Raw genomic sequence first — 19,206 nt, forward strand, 5'->3', positions numbered from 1 at the left:
ATGAAGGAAACAAATATGGAAATATTTGTCAAAAATACTTTAACAAAGAGCTATTACTTTAGTTTAATAAAGAGCTCATTAAATATGAAAGCACATTTGCAGCATAATTCACAAGCCATGATGTATGTAATCAAGACAGTATGTTTCAGCATTGGAAAAGAATGATCTAGATACAACCTTAATATTCTGTGTAATATTGTTTAATGTGAAAGAATAATCTGGCTGATATTAACAGTAAATGAACAAGGTATTTGCCAAATAACCAAAGGGGAAATATATCCCTATAACAATACAACTAGTGGTACCAACATTTAATCCAGATACAGATCTATAAGTATGAGCTACATTATAAATCAAATTTAGCTTTGCTATAATCAACATGACTGAAGTATGGAATCATTTAAAAACTAATATTCAAAGTGAAATAAAAATCTCAAATGATTAGTGTGATAAGGTGAAAAATGATTCTCCAAGAGATACCTACATAAAACCCCCAGAATCTATGAAGACTACCCTACTTGGAAAAAGGTTATTTGAAGATACAGTTAAGTTAAGGATCTTGAGATAAAGTCATCCTGGAGTATCAGGGTGAATCCTGAATCAAATGATACATAGCTTTGTAAGACACATATAGAGAACACTCAGAGGAGAAAGCTGATATTGAAGATAGAGACAGATTGGAGTCACGTGGACACAAACCAAGGAAAGGAATATTGACGGCCACCAGAAGATGGAAGAGAGAGAGAAGGATTCTCCCCCAGAGCCTTCAGAGGGAGTACAGTTCTGCTCATATACTGATTTTGGATTTCTCTATCCAGAATTATGTAATAATAAATTTCTGTTGTTTTAAGCACCCAGTTGTGGTTGTTTGTTACAGCATCCATTGGGAACTAATACAATCAGGGAAGCTGACTTAGAATTATAAAGATGACTACTACTCATTTAAATATATTCCATAGGTATTTCTGGCAAGCTTTCTAGTCTTAAGGGTTTCTCCATCCTAAAATTCTTTGGTATTTGTTAGCTGACAATGATATATTCTCATTTATTCTTATGACTCATATGATGATAAACAAATATTAACCATAATGTTAATAATGAATAAATGAATAGTTTTTTCAACATAAAAGTGTTATTATTAGTTTTGTTCTTTCTATTATACTTGACTTCTTGGATTGGAAATAAGACTTGAGCATGCTCTTTTTAGATAGAAAAGGTGCTCACAGGGTTCCCAAATGCAGGCAACAAGATAGGAGGAAAAAATTTTCAGGTCACGAAATACTTCTTATACAAATTCCTGTGTGACTCATATTAGGGGTGCTGGTCCTGAGCTCCCCAACTTCAGTTGGGAGTAGTGATGTAGTATATACTCTGTATCTTGTTACATACAACAGATATTCTTTTTCTTCCTATCTGAAAAAGATGGGGAGTGAGATACAATGAAGGGAAAATAAGAAAAGTGTTTGCTGAAGCTGCTTTTCAACTTTTCTAGAATATTACAAATTAAGTAAAATAAATTTAAGTCAGGGTTTCTCAACCTTTGCACTATTGGCATAGACCAGATATCTTGTCAATTTGAATGGGATAATTCTTTTACCAGTGCTTCCTGTGTGTCATAGCATATTTAGCAAAATCCTGTCCTTTACTCACTAGATACCAGCAGTATCTTTCCCTCCAAATGCGATCATTAAAATGTGTCCTGACATTGCCAACCAGTCCCTTGGAGGATACACTCAGGAAAGAACAATTGGTTTAAGCATATTGTTTTCATGCCCATTATTATTCCTGTGTGAAATTTGAATTTTCACAATGACTATATACAGTATATCATTTCTGTTTCAATTTCATATTGTTCTATACTAGGGCAATAATGGTGACCAAGTCGTCTGTAGTCCCTGATCTCATGGAGTTTTGAATCTCACGGGGAAGACACAGAGAAGTTAAATTACTGTGAAAGGAGATGTATGCTGATAAATGATAGCAGACACAATTAGCTGCCAGTTCATAGCTCTTTCACCAAGAAAACTTGAACTTGTTCTGGGTGGCAAAAAAAAAAAACAACAACAGTGAAATGATGATGCCTATTCCTTTTTACCAGAAATTTACTTTGTGGACTCACTTGCATTTTAGAGCAGTCATTTGTAGAATTCTGTTGAGTGAAGTGAAAGAAAACTTTCCTGGGAATTTTTTTAAGTTTATTTATTTATTTTTTGAAAGAAATAGCACAAGTTGGGGAGGGGCAGAGAGAGAGGTGGACACAGAATCTGAAGTAGGCTCCAGGCTTTGTGCTGACAGCAGAGAGCCCAACTAGGGGCTGGAACCCACAAACTGCAAGGTGATGATCTTAGCTGAAGTCAGATGCTTAACCCACTGAGCCACACAGATGCCCCTATTTTCTGGAAATTTTAGAGGAATTTTTCTCATCTCTGCTAAAAAAGTAAGCTGATTCTCTGCCTAACGCTCCGCCCCACTTCTTCCCTACCTTGAAATTGCAAAATGGCTCTAAATCTGGGTTGCAGGAGCCATTTTGTTACACTGGGATAAATACAGAGATCATGTAGTGTGGACCTAGGGATGTGACATAATTGAAATGCGAAACTGAAGACAACAACCACTCCTGAAGACACAACTCCAGCCTCACATTAAGTCTGTTTCCCTGCCAGTGACATTGTGAGTTTCCCCAGCCAAACCAGAAAACAGTCACAACAATGGAGATTGGGCACAGGAAAGCAACCAGGCAAGAAGGCTGTAGACTCAGCTCTAACAGTTTGTCACAAAGATTTGCTTTTCACTAGATTTCCTATCATCAATATCTAGGCATTTGAAATGGCTTGGGGGATGATTTTGTATGTTTTTGGAGGCAGATGAGATTTACTGACCTCATGATGCACTATCAACTGGTTGCTTTTTAACAGTCTGTCCCATATACATACACATTCTTGAATGACACATTTAGTGTATCTATAATAACAGGATAAAAGTTAGTATTTTCCTTTGAATTTTTATGTAGAGCCCCTTGAACTTCGTTGGTTTTTTATCTAGTAAGCAAAATATTCTTTGAGTATGATTTTAATTTTTAATATCACAAAATTGAAATACCCTTTTGGGACTATTTTTATTTTCCTATTAGTTGAAATTCTTTTTCCCACTCTCTGAAGTTTCTGACATTATCACCGAATTAGAAATCTATATGACCAGTGCAAAGGCTACTTTTTGTTTTTTAAATATCACTTCTCTATTTGTCTGTTTTCTGTATTTTTTTAAAATTTAATGTTTATTTATTTTTGAGAGAGTGAGAGACAGAGTGTGAGTGGGGGATGGGCAGAAAGAGAAGGAGACAGGAGAATCTGAAGCAGGTTCCAGGCTCTGAGCTGTCAGCACACAGCCCAAGGCAGGGCTTAAACTCATGAACCATCATGAGACCATGACCTGAGCTGAAGTCAGAAGCTTAACCAACTGAGCCACCAAGGTGCCCCTGTTTTCTGTATTTGTATTCTTTCCTTTGAACAAGTGGCTTGGGCTTTCACTTTGATTCCAGGGCTCCAGATAATAATGGGCATAGTAAACATGGTCCATTTTATTACTATCCCACAACGGAATATATTTATTTCAGTGGAATCCTCCATTGTGTGGGTCTTAACAAGATGCAAAACTGAGCTCTATCTAATCCCTAAAAATTAGGACACGTGTATCAGTCCTCAACTCTGCAGAAGATTTTCTGTTCCCATACAACAGCTTGAACCCAGAGGTGTGATACAAAAATGCAAAGAGATTTAAAAATTATTTTATTTCAGAGTCCAGGTTATGAAGTATCCAATGGGAAAAATGATAATAATCACATAATGATCAAACTGATACAATAGTTCTTTCTTTGCTGCCTAAAATTTTCATATTAAGGGCCCATTTTCTGAGCCTAGTTCTTTACATTTATAATAATTCTGAGCTACTTAATATCCTTTTAACAAAATTTAAGTTAGGCAGAGCTTGGTATAATGCACAAAATAATTTAGAGTTCTGCTGTGTTAAGCCATAATGGAGTCTGAGACAAAAAGAAAAATCAGTAATACTGATAATATATTTATTTGATATTTTCTTCATCATGAATCCTTACATTAACTTTATTTCTTAAAACATTTTCATTAAAATATTATTCAGGGATGCCTGGGTGGCTCAGTCAGTGAAGTGTCTGACTCTTGATTTGGGATTTTCTCTTCCCCTCCTCTCCTTCTCTGCCCCTCCCCTGCTTGCACACATGGTCTCTCTCTCAAGACAAAACAAAAATAAAATAAAATGTTATTCATCTTGATGTGTATGTGTGTGTGTGTGTGTGTGTGTGTGTGTGTGTTTGTGTGTGTGTGGTCAGCTACATACCAATAATGCAGTGTACTGGAGGCCTAAGAATATTGAATGAACACATCAAAGAATGATTCAGCCAATATAATATAGTTGTAGAGTCTTGAAGTTTGTTAAACATAGAAATATAAGACACTGAATATCCTTTGGGTTAGTGTATGTAATTAGGCCAGATCTCATTTCTTATTCCAAATTTGTTATTTATTTGTTTTAGAAATTAAGACTTATTCTCTGTGTGATAATTCTGTCACTTGGAGGCAATTAATCTATTTGTAATGGCCCCCATACAAATAGCACAAAATTATTGAATTGTCCCAACTTTAGTAACAAGAAACATTCTAATCTCATAATATCCTTAATAGAATTTTGACTTAAAACAGGTTTTCATTGCCCTGTTTAACAAAATCAGGCTACAGAGTGTCACTGTTAGCATAAGTCTAACATAGATTTTTACATTTTAGTCATTTTAGGGACACTGATTTAAACATATTTCCACATGAAAAGAAGTCTTCATAGTGCAATAGGATATAGCCTTTCCAGGAGATGGTTAGCAAACCCTTCCAAGAGAACTCAAGCGGAGCATTTTATACATACATGCATACACACACACACACACACACACACACACACACACACACGTCCAGAATGCTAATTTATTAACTTTCAGTGAAAAATATTATTGTCATAGGAACTAGGACACTCCTGTCAGTCAAAAGAGGCTGTTGTTATCCTGTTACAGACAAACCACAAAAGGTGATCTGCAATCATGATTCTGTCCTCTCTGCCCAAAGATACACACTTGCTTACCAATGTATTTACAAAACACAGTTCAAGTTCCCTCTCCTCAGGTTGATGATTGGATGAGCAGAAATTTGACTCAGATTATTTTTAATTCTGTGCATAAAGGAATGGCCATTTTCTTTCACTATTAAAATTGTTTACTTATTTTCTTTTAGAGAGAGAGAGAGAGACAAAAATAGAAAAAAAAACATATACTAGTGGGAGGAAGCAGAGAGACAGAGAGAAACAGAGAGAGAATCCCAAGCAGGCTTGTGCTGTCAGTGCAGAGCCCCACACAGGGCTTGAACCTACTAACCATGAGATGATGACCTGAGCTGGAATCAAGAGTTGGATGCTTAACCAACTGAGCCTCCCAGGCACCCTGTTTTTTGTTGTTGTTGTTGTTGTTGTTGTTTGGTTGTTTATTAAATGTAGCTACCTTCTTTCTTATTGAGTCATGCCATTTCTACTCACATGGAAAAATGTGTTCTTTTTGGGCTCAGACAAATCTTGATAATGAGGATGAATTTAGGCCTCTATAAATTGACTGCACTTGTTTTTTTAACTAAGGAGAAATCATAATGTCTTGGATGAAACAACCATGTTTTGAAAATATAAGACAAGTCTAATAATGTTTATTTTATAAAATTTCAAAAAGCAATTTGAAAGAGGATTAATCTAAAATTATATACTGCATGCAAAGCTAACTGTAAAAAATTACTGCTCACCATGTTATTTATAGCTTTTAAGAATATATATAGGTCTGCATTCTATAGTGATCAACAGAGAATCATACATTTTTAAAAAAGTATTGCATGTGATATTGTTTCTGTGAAAATCCAATTAGCTTATCACCTTTTAAAGCTGTTTTTCCCTCTCTCAACAACAAAATTCTACATTAACCTCTAAATTAGAAAAAGCATTTGACAAAATACAGCATCCCTTCTTAATAAAGACTCTAGNCCTATTCCTATTCCATATATATTTCCAGTATCTCAAATAATATTCTAAAAAACATCAGTGACTTCTGTGTTCATATTATCTAGCAGAAAGCTGGATCATCGATATCATTGAGGCACACTTTCTTCTCTCTCTTTCTCCCTCTCTCTTTCCCTCTTTCCTTCCTTCTTTCCTCCCTCTCTCTCTTTGTCCTTCTTACTCTGCTCACTCTTTATCTCTCTTTTTCTCCTCCTTTTGCTCTCAAAACACAAATGTAATTTAGTAATCTCCTATTTGTGTTCAGCTTTTCTTATGTTTGTGTCTTAGTTACTTGAACAATTTATGGTGGCTAGATTGCGGATAGCAGTGTTATTATACTGCAATGCATGCTTAAGTAGAATATTTTTCTTATAAAAATGGCATGATTATTTTTTTAAATTTAATGTCTTTATTTTATTTTGAGAAAGTGACAGATAGTGAGTTGGGGGGGGCGGGGGGGAGAGAGGGAGACACAGAATCTGAAGCAGGCTCCAGGCTCTGAGCTGTCAGCACAGAGCCCGATGTGGGGTTCAAACCCATGGACAGTGAGATCATGACCTGAGCCGAAGTCAGATGCTTAACCCACTGAGCCACCCCCAAAATGGCATGATTATTAAATAAAATTAAGTCTAAATACCATGCACAAAACATTATTTAAGCAAAATACTGCATATCTTGCATTAGCTACCACATGTTACTTGTTAAATACCCAAGAAACACCTATGCATTCTAGTCTAAATACTGCCTTATTTCTGACCTTGTAAAAGTAAAACTTGGTATATATTTATTATCTGACAGCTGAAAAATAGGATCAGGGTGTTGGTCAATGATCTCTTCCCTCTTTCTAGAGGTAGGACAAAAAAAATCCCAGTTTTAATTCAATTATTCAGTTTCAGTCCCATTAGGAAGAGTTCTGATTTGGAACTTTTATAAAGTAGAGCAACTTCTGTATTATCTCAAGGACATGAGGCTTTTAAAAAATAAAAATAGACCTTTCTGGGGGGCTTTCAACACAGTATACCAGAGAGATAAGTTCTATTCCCTAAACCAGTATACAAACTCCTGTGTTAGATACTTTCTCCAACCTTATAGTAAGGAATAATAATTAGGAAGATTTGCATGCCAGCATCTTCCTTGTGATGAAGTTTTGTTATAACCAATAAAAACAATAGTCCTATTTACTTAGCATTTATAATAAGCCTGGCCATGTGCTTTGTCCTTCATATATAACACTTAATTTTAATTCTCATTAGCTTCCCTGTAGGAGGGAATGGTAGGATGACACATTACGACAACTGCTATTGGAGGGAAAAGAAACCAAAGATTTAGTGGCAAATTTAGGTAAATTATTGAAGGTAATATAACAGTAAAGGCACCAATTTAAGTTTGAATCCAAGTATAATGCTTTCACTATTACTCTTCCAGTGGGGAGAAACTTATTTGTACATTCCTCTGGAATCCAGTGACTTAGTGCTTAATGTTTGATATGGAATAAAAGAAGCTTTCATTTAATGTCCTACTGGGGATATGAAATGTGGCAATATGCTCTTCAACTGTGTCTTCTCTAGAGTGAGAAGACAATTTCATAATGAAAAATGTGCACAAACAAGTTGAATTCCTACCACTTAATAGGTTTGGTTCCTAAAGAATAGACTACTCTCCTTTATACTAGGATAGGATGTCTTTGGATGAAGTCCTGATTAATAAGTTATAGCCTAGTAGTTATCATTCATTCCCCTCTGTAAGAATGTCTCAAGGTAACCTCTCCACAAGGTAGTGCATAGTTCTTCCACACCAAAAAAGCTTCAGTCTTAAGTTGCAGGAAAGATCTCTTTGGATTTGTTTAATGCAGATAATTTTGACTTATTAGTTTAACAAACTGGTCAGTTAAGCTCTCCTAAAAGCTAAAGAAATGTTAAGAGTGCTCTGACAACTTTCTTATTTAATACGACTAGTACCCTAGCATAAACACTAAAAGGAATTTTTTTTAAAAATCTATTGAGAGTTTATTATATTGCATCTGACAAGAAAATTTGAGTATTTTTGTGCCACACATTTTAATAATTAGAATTTTAAGTGATGACATTATACCAGGATATATTAAAATTTTATGTATTTTATATAATTTCTAGAACAGTTATACCCAAAATGTAGCCCAAGAAGGTTTATCACTTAAACAACAAATAGCAATTTAAAAATTACCTATGGTATTAGTAAACACACATTTTCTCACAACTTTTACTTACTTTCTTAGTGTAATTGTAAATATTACCTATTTTTTGGTCTCAGTTTCTAATAAGTGGGCTCAGACTTATAGAACATGATAAATATAGCCCAATTCGAATACTGTGGTGCACATAATTAAAATTCCAAATCACCTTTGTCAAGAACTTACCTCCTGGTCATCCTTCCTTATTTATAAGTTTTAGCTCTTAATGTTATCATCCCTGGTGATTTCACTCTTCAGATGAATATTTTAGCTTCCAGCTTCTTCACATCTATTCTAGTGACCTTTCCTTCTAATTTATCTTCTGTATCTACATATATAGTTAAATCTTGGAGTTAGTCACCAAAGCACAGCATAATCTAATCAACAACTTAAAAGCTCTGCTGCCCTGCCACAGTGTTCCATTTGACCTCATTTACTCCAGTAACTGATTGTCATAACATCAAAAAGTTTAATTCATTGGGGCAGCTGGATGGCTCAGTTGATTAGGCATCTGACTCTTGATCTCAGCTCAGGTCTTGATCTTAGGATTGTGAGTTCACATCCCACACTGGGCTCTATGCTGGGTGTGAAGCCATTCTACTACTCTGTCAAGGTCTCTTTAATTAAAATTAAACTCAACCTCCTTCTCTGGCTTTCAAAGCCTTATGTGATATGGGCCCTACTTTCTTATTAAATATTGTCTTAGTCAATATTCAATTTTACCCCTATTTCCAATTGCCCAGCCACATTAGTCTTCATTCCATTTTTTCAAAAAACTTAAAGTCTTTCTCATATTAGGAACTTAATAGCTATTTTGTTTCTGCTGACTGGCTAACTCCTTCTTGTCATTCAGATTATAGCTTAGATGCTACCTTCTTAGAAAGGGCTTTCCTGACCACCAAAACTGAAATATCTACTCAATCATTTTTTATAACATCAAATATTTTAATTTTATGGGTAGCATACAATATTCTCAGTTATTTCTTGAATAAGTACTGTCTAATTGCCTTAAACAGAATATGAAATCCATGAGAAGAGATATTTATCTGCTTACTCATGATTTATATCCAGCATAGGAGGCATGAGTGAGACTGAATTAACTCTCCAAATTCATCCAATTACTCACTAATCCCCATGTTCTCTATTTTTTTCTAATATTTTTAACACTTATTTATTTCTGAGAGACAGAGACAGAGAGTAATGGAGGAGGGGCAGAAAGAGAGGGAGACACAGAATCCAAAGCACACTCCAGGCTCTGAGCTGTCAGCACAGAGCCTGATGTAGGGCTCAAACCCATGAACCATGAAACCATGATCTGAGCCAAAGTCAGATGCTTAACTGACTGAGCCGCCCAGGTGCCTCTGCTTTCTCCTTTAAAATAGCTATTTTTTAATCTCTTGAATCTACTAAGATTTTTGCTGTATTAGTGTTTTTGCATGTACTATGTTTGTTGCCCTGATTGCTCTTCTCTTTCTCATAAAGGGCATCCCCTTCTCAACATTTAGGATATATTATCATCCTAGAAAAGGTTGGTCATCCTATCTACTGTAGAGTTGCTCTTCCTCTAAGTCTTCACTCTTTCACCTCTCCTTGTTTCTTTTACACCACTAATCACAATATATTTTATTTGTTTGTTTTTTTTTTCTTTTTACGTGCTTATATTTGTTCATGTCATTTTAAGTTTTCATCAGTGCCATAACCATGTCTGTTTAGCTCAGTTTTGTTTGAACTATGATAAAAGCACATAATCTAAAATATACATCTTAACTATTTTTAAAAAATATTTATTTTTAATATTTATTTATTTTTGAGAGAGACAGAGAGGAAGGGGCAGAGAGAAAAAGGGAAACATAGGATCCAAGGCAGGCTCCAGGTTCCTGAGCTGTCAGTACAAAGCCCAATGCTGGACACAAACCCATGAACCATAAGATCATGCCCTGAACCAAAGTTGGATGCTTAACCAACAGAGCAACCCAAGCACCCCTCATCTTGATTATTTTTAAGTGTACAGTTCAGTAGTTAGCTCAACTCCTCTTTCTAGATTATTGCCTAACACAGAAAAATTGCTTGATAAAGAATTGCAAAAGAATAAATCAAACATTTTGCAACTGGACCAGTTTCTCTTCTGTTTTCCAGTTCACTATGTGCTTTAGCCCAAAACTTCAATTCTCTGAGATTACCCAGTAAGACCAAATTAGACAGTTTGCTAATCCCTTTGGATCTTTGTTTTATATGCCTCAAAACTGATTTGAATCTGAAATAGAGAAAATAATTATAACTACTGTTTATGATTATTTTTGAAGTGCCATTTCTGAGACAGGCAATAACCTTCTGAGCTAGGTTTTTTTTTTTAAGTTTATTAACTTATTTTGAGAGAGAGAGAGTATATGGGTGGGAGGAAGGGCAGAGAGAGGAGAGAAAGAATTCCAAGCGGGCTCCATTCTGTCAGCACAGAGCTGGATCTAGGACTCAACCTCATGAACCATGATATCATGACTTAGACCAAAATCAAGAGTTGGAGGCTTAACGGGCTGAGTGACCCAGGCACCTCATGAGGTAGGTACTATTTATTCAATCACTGATCTAATGCATATATATTGATCACTTACTGTGTAATATGCTCAGAGATGTGTTACTGATCAAGACACAGTATCTGTAAACAGGAGCGTTTATTCTGGTATAGGATACAGAAAATAAAGGAGTAGTTGTGTAGTAATGTGGAATGTTTATGATAAAAAGTAACAAAGGACTCCTTGGAAGCATGTAAGAGAAAATGTTACCAAGTCTTATGAGTCCATTTTATAGATGAGAAAACTGAGTATCAGAGTAGTTAATGTATTAACTTCAACATGTTGAATATATTTAAAAATTATAAAAGATGGTAAGGCCAAAATTTAAACCATACTTCATCAGATTCTGTAATTTAATTTTTTAATAATGCCATCATATTGCCTTGCTATATATACTGAGCACGTGTTTCAGACACTATATATACAGTTATTTAACTTTCACAAACACTTGGAAGAAGGTGGCAGTAAAAGGATCTTAAGATCACCTTGTCTCACCTACGTAACATCCACATCAGTGTAAGTAATCCAGAAAATGACCAGAAGATTGGCAGAACAGACTCTCCACAGCTAATCATAGAGAGGAGGCCACATTGAAAATAGTAGAAGAGATGGAGATGTGATTTGTAACCAAACTAACCCGTGAAACTAACTATAACAGGGTGGGACATCTCAAGCATGGAGAAGGGAGAGGAGCAGACCCCATACCAGAATCCCAGGCATGGGGCGAACCTGTACTAGAAAGATAAACCTCTATAACCTCTGGCTTTGAAAACCACAGTAGCTTAGCTTCACAAGTTTTTACCATCAGTGGGGCTTAACATCTGGAACTTTAAATATCAGTGGGCTTAGCTCTAGGAAAGCAGGAGGGTAGAAACTGAGTCCCCACCCTTAAAGAGATAGCACAGAAAACAACTCCTCTGAGATACAGCACAGAAGTAGCAGTTTGAAAAAGACCTGGGGTCTGCTGGAAGGAGATTTATTTACTAATCTCAGAACATGTGCAGGAGGAAGAAGGATCTTCAGGAGATTTCTCCAAGAAAAAAAGAGTTGATGAACACCATTTCTCTCCCTGCCCCCAGCCTAAATACAGAAACACCTGCAGGAATAAGCACAACACTTGAGTGAACAAACACTCTCAGATGGTTAAGAGTACACCTCACCCTTGCATTCTAATATTGATCTGCCCCATTCAATATACTCCACTTGGCAGGAGTCTATCCAAAATTGTTCGACAAGTGTTGCATTGCACAAATAGCCCCAACGGGGGCCAGCACCATTCCACAATGACTCCTGCCTTAGGGAGAGGGAAAGATAACCACATGCGATTCAGCTGCAGCCCTAGGAATGGGCTGAAGGCAGATATTTGATCTAACTACAAGCCCTACTGACCAGTGAAAAACTCTCAGAAAATAACATGGAAAGTATTTAGCAATTCAGTAAGACTACAGTTCTAGCAAACATCTTGATGTAACTCAAGCCCAAGGCAACCTCAGACTGGCCACATAGCAAAACAGGGACTAAACCCTGCCCACAACAGGCAGAGAGAAACATTGCAGATGACTGGACTGAAGGCAAACACATTTCAACCACAAAAGTAAGGCACATGCAACACACACAAAAGATACTTCCAAGTGCCAAGTTCAGGTGAAGTACAATGCAAGGCACTACAGACCCTCTTCTTCATAAGTCTACTACTTTCAAGAGCAGAAGACATAGCTGACTTTCCTAACACATAGAAACAGATAAAGAGAGTTAGACAAAATGAGGAGTCAGATGAATATGTCCCAAATGAAAGGTAATACCAAAATCATAGCAAGAGAGCTAAATGAAATTAAGTAATATTCCTGATAGGGAATTCAAAGTAATGGTCATTGGGGCACCTGGGTGGCTCTGCTGGTTGAGCAGCTGACTTCAGCTCAGGTCATGATCTCATAGTTTGAGTTCAAGCCCTGAATTGGGCTCTGTCCTGTCAGCTCAGAGCCTGGAGCCTCCTTCGGGATTCTGGGTCTCTGTCTCTCTCTGCTCCTTCCCTGCTCATGCTCTGTCTCTCAAAAGTAAGCAAACATTCAAAAAGATTGTAAAAGTAGTGGTCATAAACACTCACTAGACTTGAAAAAAGAGTGAAAGTCTTCAGCAAGATCTCAACAAAGAGATAGAAAATATTTTTAAAAAAGAACCAGGGATGAGGAATTCAGTAACCGAAGTTAAAAATACACTAAATAGAGGCACCTGGGTGGCTCAGTCGGTTAAACATCCAACTTCAACTCAGGACATGATCTCATGGTTGGTGGCTTCAAGCCCTGCATCGGGCTCTGTGCTGACAGTTAGCTCAGAGCCTGGAGCCTGCTTTGTATTCTGTATCTCCCTCTTTCTTGGATCCTCCCCTGTTCTCTCTCTCTCTCTCTCTCTCTCTCAGAAATAAATAAAACATTTTAAAACTTAAAAAAATACTCTAAATAGTGGACTAGAAGAATCTAAAAAACAGATCAGCATGCTAGAAGACATATTAATGGAAAGCAATCAAGTTGAAAAGGAGAAACAAACATAATAAGAATAAATAAAAATAGATTAACATAACTCAAAGATACTATCAAGCACAGTAACATTTGTAGTATAGGGAATACAGAAAGAGAAGAAAGAGAAAAGGGGCAGAAAATTTATTTGAAGAAATAATAGCTGAAAACTTCCCAAATATGGACAAGAAAAAAGAAATCCAGATCTAGGAGACACAGAGAGTCCCCAACAAAATAAACCCAAGGAGATCTACAGAAAGACATACTAATTAATATGGCAAGAAAAAATAGTAATGAACAGATGATATTACAAGTGGCAGGAGGAAAGAGAACAGTTACAAACATGGGAAAATACACAGGGCTATGAGTTTATTTTTGAGCCAAAACTTTGCAGTCCAAAAGGGAGTGGCATGACATACTCAAAGTTATATATTCTAGGTAATAAAAGTAACAAACAAACACCCCGCGACAAAGAATACTCTATGCATCAAGGCTATTATTCAGAATAGGAGAGACACAGTTTCCCAGACATACAAAAGTTAAAAGAATTCATCACCACTAAACCAGTCTTACAAGAACTGTTAAAGGATATTCTTTGAGTAGAAAGAAAAGACCATAAAAGTAGAAAGAAAAAAATTTCAAAGGTACATAATACAAATAGATTAATCTCTTTGAAACCAGCATGGAGGTTAAAGCAGAAAAACAATAAAATCAAGTATATCAATAAAAACCAGTGAAGGGATTCACAAAATAAAGGGATGTAAAATAGGACACTATATATCTAAGATGTGAGGGTGAAGGTACAAAAATTTAATGCTTTTAGAATGGGCTCAAACTTATGAAGCCATCAACTTATTATAGACTACTTTATGCATTGGATATTACACATAAACCTCAAGGTAACTGTAAATCAAAACCCTGTAATAGATATGCAAAAAATAATGGATAGGAGTGGAAGCATATCACTAAAGAATGCCATCAAGTAGAAGGGAAGAGACAGAGAGAAGAATTGAGCAGAGAAGAATTATAAAAACAACCTTAAAACAAGTAACAAAAAGGCAATAAGCACATATCTATCAATAATTACTTTAAATGTAAGTGGACTAAAAGCAGCATGAAAGAATGGATAAAATAGCAAGACCCATCTATATGCTGCCTTGGAGACTCATTTAAGACCTAAAGACACGTGAAGTTTGAGAGTGAAAGAATGGAAAACATTTATCAGCAAATGGAAGTGAAAAGAAAGCTAGGATAGAAATACTTATATCAGACAAAATACACTTTCCAGTTTAATTTTTTAAAGCTTCTTTTTAAGCTTATTTATTTATTTGAGAGACAAAGGGGGGGGAGGGAAAGAGGAGGGAGGGGAGGGACAGAGAGAGAGGGAGAGAGAAAATCCCAAACAGGCTCCATGCTGACATGGAGACTGATGGGGGCTCAAATCCACAAACCATGAGCTCATGACCTGAGCTAAAATCAAGAGTCAGACGGTTAACCAAATGAGGCAGCCAGGTGCCCCCAAACAAAACACAATTTGAAACAATGACTGCTAACAAAAGACAAAGAAGGGACACTACATAATCATGAAGGTAATAATTCAACAAGTAGATATAATAATTCTAATAATTATGTACCCAACATAGTAATACATAAAGCAGCTAATAAGAAACAAAGAAAGCAATAGTAATACAATAATAGTAGGGGACTTTAACACCACACTGACAGCAGTGGATAAAACATTCATAAAAAAAGAAACAAGGGAAATAGTGGATCTAACTGATATATTCAGAAAATTCCACCCAATAACAAAGGAACACATTCTTTTCAAGTGCACATGGAACATTCTCCAGAATGGATTACATATTAGGCCACTAAACAAGTCTTAAAATTCAAAAAGACTGAAATCTCATCATGCATTTTTTCTGACCACAATACTATGAAACTATAAATCAACCACAAGAAAAAATATGGGAAGAATACAAATACATGGAGGTCAAATACATACCCACTAAACAATGAATGGGTTAACCAAGAAGAGGAAATTAAAAAAATACATGGAGACAAATAAAAATGAAAACACAAAGTTCCAGGGAGGGGCAAGATGGCAGAGAAATAGGGAGCTCCGTACTTGCACTCGCGCCCATACATCACATGGAAAAGATCTGAAGCCATAGGAAACCGTACCAAACCCAAGAGATTGGGAGAGAAAGGACGCAGATTCCACTGAGAAAGCCTTCTAACAGCTACCTCAAGAAACAAGCCAGAGTACACAAGGTGAAGAGTCCCAAATATCACTACGAATAGGAAAATAAAATAACCAAGGTCACAACAAGAGAGACCAAGAGAGACCATTCAAAAAACACTCTCTGAAAGGATAGGCCCTGGACAGTCAAAGAGTCTTCTTGGATACAGCAGCGCTCATAGATACAGAGAGCATAACAGGTCTTTAAAACCAACAAGAGCCGGAAAGCTAACTAAAATGACGAAACGAAAGAGCTCTCCGCCAAAGAAACTCCAAGAAGAAATGACAGCTAATGAACTGCTCAAAACAGATATCAGCAGCATCACTGAACAAGATTTTAGAATAATAATGGTAAAATTAATAGCTGGGCTTGAAAAAAAACATAGGGGACATCAAAGAAACTATGGCTACAGACAATGGAAAATAAAAATAGGCATGAAGAATTAAAAATTGCGATAAATGAGATACATAATAAATTAGAGGCCTCCAATGCACGGATTGAAGAGGCAGAAAGGAGAATAAGTGATTTAGAAGACACCATTAGAGGAAAACAAGAAGCTGACAAAAAAAAGAGACAAACTGATCCAGGATCATGAAAGAAGAGTTCGAGAGCTCAGCGACACGGTCAAATGCAACAATATCCGTATCATAGGAATCCCAGAAGAGGAAGAGAGAGGGAAAGGTGCTGAAGGAGTCCTGGAACAAATTATAGCACCGACCTGGGAAAAGAAGTAAACGTTGTAAATACAAGAGGCTCAGAGGAGCCCCCTCAGACATAATCTGAATCGACCTTCTGCAAGGCATATCATAGTAAAAATGGCAAAATATGAGGACAAAGAGAAAATTTTGAAAGCAGCTAGGGAGAAAAGGGCCCTCACATACAAAGNATGCACCGAATATGGGAGCTCCTTAATATATAAAACAATTAATCACAAAGAGAAACAGTCTTATAGATAAGAATGTGCTAATAGCAAGGGACTTTAATACTCCACTTACAGCAATGGATAGGTCNATCAGAATGCCTAAAATGAGCAAATCATAGAACACAAGATGCTGGCGAGGGTGTGGAGAAACGGGCACCCTCTTACACTGTTGGTGGGAATGTAAACTGGTACAGCCCCTCTGGAAAACAGTGTGGAGGTTCCTCAGGAAATTAACAATAGAACTCCCCTAGGACCCAGCAATAGCACTGCTAGGAATTTACCCAAGGGATACAGAAATGCTGAGGCATAGGAGCACATGTACCCCAATGTTCATAGCAGCACTCTCAACAATAGCCAAAACATGGAAAGAGCCTAAGTGTCCATCAACGGACGAATGGATCAAGAAGATGTGGTTTATCTATACCATGGAATACTACATGGCAATGAGAAACAATGAAATCTGGCCATGTGTAGCAACATGGATGGACCTTGAGGGTGTTATGCTGAGTGAAATAAGTCAGGCAGAGAAGGACAAATATCATATGTGTGCACGTATAGGAGGATTAGGAGGAACTTAACAGAGGACCAAGGGGGAGAAGAAGGGGGGAAATGGTGGGGGAAAGGGAGAGAGGCAAACCATGAGAGACTCTTGAATGCTGACAAAAACTGAGAACTGATGGATGTAGGGGGGAGGGGGGGATAGGCATGGAGGAGGGCACTTGTGGGGATGAGCACTGGGTGTTATGTGGAAACTAATTTGACAATAAACTATTTGTAAAAAAAAAAAAGAAAAAAGAAAAAACAAAACACAAAGTTCCACCATTTTGGATATGCAGCAAAAGTTGTTATAGAAGGAAGATTACAGCATACAGGCCTTTCTCAAGAAGCTAGAAAAATCTCAACTGAAGAACTGATTCTTACACCTAAAGGAGCTAGAAAGAGGAAGAACAAACAAAACTAAACCAGTAGAAAGAAGGAAATAAAAATTAGAGTATAAACATATGAAAACAAAACAAAACAAAAATTAAACAAACAAACAAGCAAAAACACACAATAGAACAGATCAATAAAACCAGGAGCTGATTCTTTGAAAAGATCAATGCACTTGATAAACCTTTAGCCAGATTCATCAAAGAAACAGACTGCGAGGCAGAGAGGGGGGAGAAAGAGAGAAATTAAAGAAAATCAGAAATGAAGAGAAATAGCAAATAACACCACAGAAATACAAAAGATTATAAGAGAATATTATGAAAGGTTATATACAAATGAATTGGACAATCTAGACGAAATAAGTAAATTCTTGGGAACATATAACCTCCCCAAACTGAATCAAGAAGAAACAGACTGTCTGAAAAGATGATTGTTAGCAAGGAATCTGAATCAGTAATCAAACAACTCCCGAGAAGCCCAGGAAATGATGGATTTACCCAAGAAGAGATAAATTCTAGCAAACATTGAATGAAGAGTTAGAGACTACTCTCTCTCATTCTTTCATATTCTCTCTCTCTCTCCTCTCTCTCTAGTTTATTTTGAGAGAGAGAGAAGAGAGAGGAGAGAGAGAGAGAGAGAGAGAGAAGCAGAGAGTGAGGAGAGAGAGAGAATCCCAAGCAGGCACCACACCAACAGTGCAAAGCCTGATGTAAGGCTTGAATTCACAAACCCTGAGATCATGACCTGAGCCAGAATCAAGAATTGGACACTTAACTGACAGAGTCACCCAGGCACCCAAATGCCTATTCTCAAACCACTGCAAAAAATAGAAGAGGAAGGAAAACTTTCAGATTCATTCTGAGGCCAGCATTACCCTGATATCACAACCAGATAAAATCATGATAAACAAGAAGAGAACTACAAGACAATATCTCTGAAGGACATAGATGCAATAATCCTCAAAAAACTATTAGCAAACCAAATCCAACAACACATTAAAAGAATCATTCTCCATGATCAAGTGGGATTTATTCCTAGGATGCAAGAGCAGTTTAATATTCACAACTTGATCAACATGATATATCACATCAACAACAAAAAGGACTAACACCATATGATAATTTCAAAAGATGCAGAAAAATATTTCACAAAGTATAACATCCATTCATGATAAAAACCTTCATCAAAGTAGGTATGGAGGGAATATACCTCAACATAATAAAGGCCATATACAAAAACCTCACACCTAATATCAAACTCAGTGGTGAAAACCTAACAGCTTTTCCCCCTGATCATGAACAAGACCAAGATGTCTAGTCTCACCACTTTTATTCAACGTGGTATTGGAAGTCACTAGCCACTGCAATCAGATAAGAAAAAGGAAAGCATCCTAATTGGTAGGGAAGCAAGGCATACAGAAGTGCTGATGCATAGGGGCACAAGTTCCCCAATGTTCATAGCAGCACTCTCAACAATAGCCCAATCCTGGAAAGAGCCTAAGTATCCATCAACTGACAAATGGATCAAGAAGATGTGGTTTATCTATACAATGGAACACTACATGGCAATCAGAAAGAATGAAATCTGGCCATTGGTACCAACATGGATGGAACTTGATGGTGTTAGGCTAAGTGAAATAAGTCAGGCAGAGAAAGACAGATACCATATGTTTTCACTCATATGTGGGACAGGGGAAACTTAACAGAGT

Source organism: Crocuta crocuta, unplaced genomic scaffold (genome assembly GCF_008692635.1).
Source record: "Crocuta crocuta isolate KB4526 unplaced genomic scaffold, BGI_CrCroc_1.0 scaffold283, whole genome shotgun sequence".
Taxonomy (NCBI): domain Eukaryota; kingdom Metazoa; phylum Chordata; class Mammalia; order Carnivora; family Hyaenidae; genus Crocuta; species Crocuta crocuta.